General features: G+C 49.0%; 1 non-coding gene across 1 annotated transcript; it reads left to right on the top strand.

The window, feature by feature from the left end:
• The first annotated feature begins 4,817 nt into the window (after positions 1-4,817).
• On the top strand, positions 4,818-5,121 carry LOC149524067 (signal recognition particle RNA). The gene has a single exon (XR_016350131.1).
• The last annotated feature ends 2,606 nt before the right edge of the window (positions 5,122-7,727 follow it).

Here is a 7,727-nt window from a genome sequence, read left to right on the forward strand (position 1 = left end):
CCTGGGATCAGCTGGGGAGTCCCCAGCTGACTGAGAGTTCTGCGGAAATGCTGATCCAGCTGACCCTGGGTTCAGCGCGGTGCTGCCGCTTTGAAGTACTCCCCTTTTCTCCTCCCTTTGCTGCCTCTATCAGATAGAGGCAGCAAGGGGGTGGGGAGAGTGACTAGTCAACTATCCTGTCGACTATCTGATAAGCATTTGCTTATCAGATAGATGACTAGTCATTCACATCCCTAGTAGAGTAAAGTGCCACAGGACTACTTGTTTTTACTGTATTCAGTTTGTGTGTCATTGTAGACTGTGGTTTGTGTGTAACTCCACGGGGGAAGTTGACCACAGTTCCTCCAGGAACTAAGAACAACGAAGAAAGATTTCTTTGGTTCTAACACCTCAAGAAAGATCTCACCACCTGGAGAGGCTCTCATATACTGGTTCAAACTGGACTCTCCAGAGACCAGACATACAAAGACAGGACTTTTCTATAAACAGCCTGGCTGTGTCTACACTGCACCCCTTTTCCGGAAAAGGGATGCAGATTAAACACATCGTTATTGCAAATGAAGCGGGGATTTAAATATCCCCCACTTCATTTGTATAAACATGGCTGCCGCTTTTTTCCGGCTCGGGGCTTTGCTGGAAAAAAGCGCCAGTCTAGATGGGGATCTTTTGGAAAATAAAGCCTTTTCCAAAAGATCCCTTATTCCTGATTTTAAGAGGAATAAGGGATCTTTCGGAAAAGGCTTTATTTTCCGAAAGATCCCCGTCTAGACTGGCGCTTTTCTCCGGCAAAGCCCCGAGCCGGAAAAAAGCGGCAGCCATGTTTATACAAATGAAGCGGGGGATATTTAATTCCCCGCTTCATTTGCAATAATGATGTGTCTAATCTGCATCCCTTTTCCGGAAAAGGGGTGCAGTGTAGACACAGCCCCTATGTTTAAACTAACCTGGGGCCTTATTTCTGATTCAGCAAATGGACTGCACCTTCTGTCTAAGCAGGGCCCCAATTCTAATTGGGAAAGGCTGGAAGGACCTTTGTTCTTCTGAGACCCCATCAGTCTGATGGGTGATCTCTGCTAAGTTTTTAGCCTATGTACATGAACTTATATGGTTTTCCATATTTTCTCTGTAGAGCTTTCACCTTAAGAATACAAATGCTTGTTTAGAAAAGCTGTGTGGTCACTTGTAATTGCTGTAATTAACAGCTGTTCACAGCCTTCAAGGAGAGAGCACAATACAGATGCTCTTCTGTTTGGGCAGTCTGGCTTGCTGGCCATATTACAGTGTATACAGGGAACTGTCCAGCCTGGAAAAAACCTGAGCAGAAGGGAGAGAGATGTGAATGTCTGCCTAAGAGAGGGGACATTTAAGAAGCCTGCCGACTAGAGTGCTCTTCAAGGACCACGGGGAGAAATGCAGTTGCCCACAATTGTGACAGACTGTATAGTACTATCCTTGTATCCTTTACACATGCCACAGCATCAGAACATGTTGACGACCCTGACACTAACGTTGCCCACAGTTTATTCTTGGTTTTGTGCACTGATAATATCAACAGTATTCTAGGACTGAGCATCTCTCTTAGGGTACATCTACACTAGCCACCCTAGTTCGAACTAAGGTGGCTAATGTAATCATTCGAACTTGCAAATGAAGCCCAGGATTAAAATATCCTGGGCTTTATCTGCATGTTCCCGGGCGCCGCCATTTTTAAATGCCCGGTAGTTCGAACTCCCTGCCCGCGGCTACACGTGGCACGGGCTAGGCAGTTTGAACTAAAGCCCCTAATTCGGACTACTGTTACTCCTTATTGCAGGAGGAATAATGGGAGTCCGAATTAGGGGCTTTAGTTCGAACTGCCTATCCCGTGCCGTGTGTAGCCGCGGGCAGGGAGTTCGAACTACCAGGCATTTTAAAACGGTGGCGCCCGGGAACATGCAAATAAAGCCCGGGATATTTTAATCCCGGGCTTCATTTGCAAGTTCGAATGATTACATTAGCCACCCTAGTTCGAATTGTCACCTGCTCAAAGTACTCTATGATCTGCTTCTCTGATTCTTTTTTGCTCCCCTTGGAATTACTATGATATCCATGGCTGACCAGGGTTCTTCTAACACTGCTGAAATGGGTAGTCCTTTGTCATTCCCAGAGACTTAAGCAACATGATGTTTAAACTTTAAACAATCTTAATATCTCCCTTGGCACCAAGTTGTAATTTCAGCAGCTTGTGCATACCTTCTCTCTCCATATGGAAACATATAGCTTCATTAGAATTATGTATCAGCAGCAATCCCTCATAGCAGTTCAAAATTCCCAGCTGCTCCTCATTACTCAGGGTGAAAACATGCTTTGCAATATGAAACCACATGAGTAGTCCAGGTATTTTAGTTAATACTAGCCCCTAGAATGCATATCAGGCAGATGCTATGTCAGTAGGGACACTGCTGTATTCATTTTCTTATTTCCTCTGATTGTTTATGGCCCTCTTTTTTCTGTGACTCACTTCTGTTTCCAAAATACTGTATCTATTTTACTTTATGAAGCCCACCCTCCCACCACTTTTTGGCAATTCGCTTTCAGCACCTCAGCCTGTTTTTTGTTTAATTCTGTGGAAAGCAATGAATAACTTTGCAGATATTTCTCGTAACTCTCAAAGGGTGTGTCTAGACTACATGCCTCCTTCGACGGAGGCATGTAGATTAGCCAGATCGGAAGAGGGAAATGAAGCCGCGATTAAAATAATCGCGGCTTCATTTAAATTTAAATGGCTGCCCCGATCTGCCGATCAGCTGTTTGTCGGCAGATCGGGGGAGTCTGGACGCGATGCCCCGACAAAGAAGCCTTTCTTCATCGACACAGGTAAACCTGGTTCACGAGGCTTACCTGTGTCGATGAAGAAAGGCTTCTTTGTCGGGGCATCGCGTCCAGACGCCCCCGATCTGCCGACAAACAGCTGATCGGCAGATCGGGGCAGCCATTTAAATTTAAATGAAGCCGCGATTATTTTAATCGCGGCTTCATTTCCCTCTTCCGATCTGGCTATCTACATGCCTCCGTCGAAGGAGGCATGTAGTCTAGACACACCCTAAGATGAGATTTCAGATAGATAGACCTCAATCCTTGTAGTCACAGTCTGATTCCCTACTTTCCCCAGCATCTTTTCTGCATGAAATGGCATTTGTCAGTGGAAGAGAACAAGTGCCTTTGAACACATTCTATTGATAACTCCTCCCTTCCCATCTTGTGTTTGTAATTCCCCAGCCCAATTTCGTTTTAAAAAGCAGAATACAAAAGAATGTAGTAGCTAAAGCAGTGAAATTAACACATACAAACTGTCCTTCAATGAAAACGATATCTCTTCCTCCCAAGCTTTGCCCATCTTCTCTCAAAATAGACTACAAACACTTTGGGGTACTAATATCTGTATTGCATCTGACACAATGGGGCTTTGCTCCCAATTGGGTCTTGTCACAGAGCAGACTCACCACTGTGGCTCCTCCAACTGGTAGCCCTGGGAATTAGCTCGCTGACTCAGTGAATGCCTCCCTCAAATTGGTGTCACCCTGTGTTCTTGCTTCTCTCTCTAGTCCAGACTTGTGTCATTTTTGGCCATGGCGTCCTCTTCAGGACACTACCCTCTGGCAATGCCCACTCCAGTGTCTCTGAGCCCCCTTCCGGGGATAAGTTTTTATCCAGTTTGCACTCCAGCGTCCTCCCCTCCCAAGGGGCACCCTGTTCTCCTCCCAGGGAACACCCAGTTCCTCTGTACCCACCTTGCCTCAGTGACCCACTGTCAGTCTTCATCTAGCCCCTGCCTCAGGGCAAACTGCAGTCTGTAATGGCCACTCACCACTGGCAAAGGGGTGTGGACCTGCTGCTCCTGCCTACCATGGCTGCCTCTCTGCAGCCATCAGGGCCAGCTCTAGGTTTATTGCCACCCCAAACAAAAACATTTTTGGCCGCTCCCCCTTTTTTAATAGAGGCATGAGTGGAGTGGGACTGGGGGCTTGCTTTGCTGGTGCTTAGAGCTGGCCCTGTGGAACAGGGGACACCCGGCACTGTGGCACGGGAGCAGATCGCCAGGTGGGATCCTCTGGGCATGTGTCACCAACCTGCTCCCCACCATTGCTCTGGTGGCACCTTGTTCCCTGCCCCCGGGACCCGAGTAGCCTTCCCTGGGCTGAAATACTTCGCTTTAAGGCCTCCAGGCTCCACATGGGCCTGGGTGCAAATCTGTGTCCCGGGGTGCACAGGGCTCAGCCCCGAGGATCCCACGGTCCGGTCTTGCACCGTGTGGCCAAAGCTTAGAACTGACAAGCAGCACTTAAAGGGGGAACTGGGAGGCCCATGCCCACGCGAGGTGGCCCAGACCCTCCTGTGTGCCGCAGGGGGCTGAGGCAGGGGTTGCGTCTCGCAATCCAGGGGCAGCCTGCTGTCGGGCTGAGCTGCTGTCTGGGCCTAAAGGCGCGTTGATGCGGTGATTTGCGGTAGGTTGGGAGTCCCCGGTGGGCCAAGGGCGAGGGGAGCCAGATCAGCAATGGAGCAGGTGGAAACTCCGGGGCCAATAGAGAGTGGGGCGCGCCCGTGGCTAGCAGCACCCAAGAAAGACCCGATGTCTTTTCACGCAGCCCCGTGCCCCATTCCCAGGACCGGGGCTGTGCCCACGGACCCATGTCTGGTGTTGTCACCTCGCTGTGATGCGCCGTAACGCAAATAACATTGTGGAGAATGAGCTGGGCTCCCGGGGCCAGTTGCGGCCAGCGCAAGCCCAGCACACGACACTGGAGTGTGAAGGTGCAAGCGGGAAAAAGGAAAACCCAACTGGGGCCTGTGGTGGGTTCTTGTGATCCCAGCACCCGGGCAGGCTGAAGCCAGCGGATCGCCTGAGCTCAAGAGTCCTGGGCTGCAGGAGGCTGTGCTGAGCAGGTGTCCGCGCTAAGGGTGGCATTGACAAGGGGGGGTGTCCCTGTGGAGCTGAGGGTCCCCAGGTTGCCTAAGGAGGGGTGAGCTGGCCCAGGTCGGGAAGGGAGCAGGTCAAAGCCCCTGTGCCGCTTAGTAGTGGGATAGCACCTGTGAGAAGCTCCTGCAGTGCAATCTGGGCGAGACATGGAGACCTGGCCTCTTTTTACGCCACCCCCAAGTTTATTCTAAGGGTACGTCTACACTGCAGCTCTTTTCCGGGATATCAGGAGTATCCCAGAAAAGCTATACCACGTCCAAGGATTGCGTCCATTTTTCCCCCAAAACATTGGAAAAGCGGACGCACTCTCTCACCATTCCTGTTAACTTCATTCTACGAGGAAGAAGGGACATGTTGAAAGAGCAGGTTTTTCCAAAATTTTGTACCGTGTAGATGCACCAAATTTCAGAAAAGCCTCTTGTGAAAGAAAAGCAGGAAAAGATATGCAAATTGTGGTTTGCATTTTACGTATCTTTTTCCGACTTTTCTTTGTAGTGTAGACATAGCCTAAGGCCTTACATACAATCAAGGTCAAACTAACAGGGTAATTTCCACCCATCACCTCCCTTTCTTAAAAAGATACCATATTTGCAGTTCTCCTCTCAGGAGACATGACACTTCATTCCCCCAGGTTTATGAATTCATTAAAAATTGTTGCTCTGAGGTCTTGTAATTTCATATGCTGGTTCCTTTAATTTCAAAGCTTAAGTTTATTGCATCCCCACTCTATTTGGTCCCATTAAGATGTTCACGTTTGGCTTCTATCTCAGATGTGGTCATTTATATTTCTGTTCCCTTGTAATGTGGTGGACTGGCTGCTCACAGACCTGGAGTGGGAACCTCACTGAACCTTGGTGGACAGAGCCACACAACACTCAACCCTCCCACCGGAAGTCTAAAAGTGGAACAGGAACTATAAAAAGTGGGCCAAAGAGCTCAGTACAGCCCTAGTCACCAAAGAAGGCACTTCTTGCAACTTCTTGAATTGGAAGGCTGCTGCAGATGCCAAGGGAACTGAAGACTGGCCAGAACCTCCCAAATCCAAATACCAAGGAACTACAAGCTTCAGGGTTTAAGACAAGCTGTTAGGAGGCAGCTCATATGGCTGTTATTCTCTACATTTGGGAGCTTTCTTGCATCTCCTCCTTCTGAAGCAGCTGTTGCTGGCTGCCATTAGAGGCAGGATACTGGACTACATACACCACAGCAAAGTCCATGTTCCCATGTTGATACAGGTGCTGTAATCCCCAGTTTAATATATTATCTACTTAAAGCCACTAATTCTGATGCCACAAACAACTGTGACTAGATGACTGGATTAGAATTTAAGCAAAGATTCAGGAAAAATAAAAACTAGGAAACAGAAATGCAGAAATGTGTAATGCAGTGGTCCCCAACCTTTAGAGGCTCCCAGGCGCCCGGGAGGTGGGGCCACTCACGCGCCGGGCTCCCAGGGGCGGGGCCGCACGTCCGAGGGCACGCCAGGGGACTTGGATGCCCTTGCACCCGGCGCTGGCATGTGCCCTAGAGCCGGGGCTGGGGCCGCCCGAGCGCCTTGTGCCGTGGGCCTGGGGCCGGCGCTGCCACCCGAGCCACACGCCTGGGGCCGGCACCAGTGCCGCTCGAGCACCGCGCGCCCGAGCGCCCGCATGTGCCCCGGGGCTGGGGCAGCCTGAGCGCCGCGCACCCAGCACTGGTGCGTGTCACGCACCTGGGGCCGGCGCCTCCTGTGTGCTGGGGGCGGGGCCGGCCCAGGTTGTCGGCGGGCACACACGAATGCTGCATTGGGGACCACTGGTGTAATGCATAACTGCAATTGTCATTAGGCAGAATCTCATTTCAAAGTATTCCATAGGGTGACAGGTGGGTTTTAAGTATGTCTTGAAAGCCCTCTTCTTTCACTTGAGTTCTCATTATTCTCATTAGTTGCTTCCAGTGGAGTCCTTCAGAGGCTCCAGACTAATCAATTATCTGCCTTCCTTCTCAATGACATGATTCCCTACTAACACAAGCATTTCATGCTCTCTGGGTGAGCTTTTCCATTTTCCTTCTGCTAAAACTGCTTCACATTTTACAGCCTGTTTAGTAGAAATTAATGCTATTTCTCAACATTTTCCTTTCAGCTGCTACTGCCTGGAGGTAAGCATATAGGATTTTTGCCAAGCCATGTGTGGGGGCAATTTAAATTGTAAAATGGAAGCGCCATCTAATTTCAGTGTAATCATAATTCTTCTCACCTGGCAGATTCACCACACAGACTGATACCTAAGAAAAGATGCAAAAATCCCAAGAGGTAGCATGATCTCATTACAGTTGGATATCCTTCAATGGAAAATGCAGCATCAGTGCAAAGTATTAGTAGTACTGTCATACTGAAAAGTGTGGGGGGGAACAACAGCCATCCAGAAGAAAGGCACACTCATGAGCTCAGCAAAGAATTCACATCCCAAGGATTGCACAATAAGCTGAGCTGGAGGGTTAATAGTTAGGTTTAATACCAGGCATTAGCCCCTGATAGTATGTCACAGCAGAGGGACAACTGGTAAGCAATTGAAAAGCTTAACTGTAATGTGGACTCACACTCTTACTGAATGCTACTATGTGGGTTCTGTATGAGAGAAGTATGTCAGAAGCATGCCAACTAGGAGGGAATGATATCGCCAACAAGCACTGAGAAATACAACTACTTCATAAAATGTGGAACCTGAGAAAGTATTTGATTCCAAGTGTAAATATAACTCCTGCACGATCAAGGCTGGCATCTGTCCAT

Source organism: Pelodiscus sinensis, chromosome 7, assembly GCF_052426305.1.
Source record: "Pelodiscus sinensis isolate ZL-2025 chromosome 7, ASM5242630v1, whole genome shotgun sequence".
Taxonomy (NCBI): Eukaryota; Metazoa; Chordata; order Testudines; family Trionychidae; genus Pelodiscus; species Pelodiscus sinensis.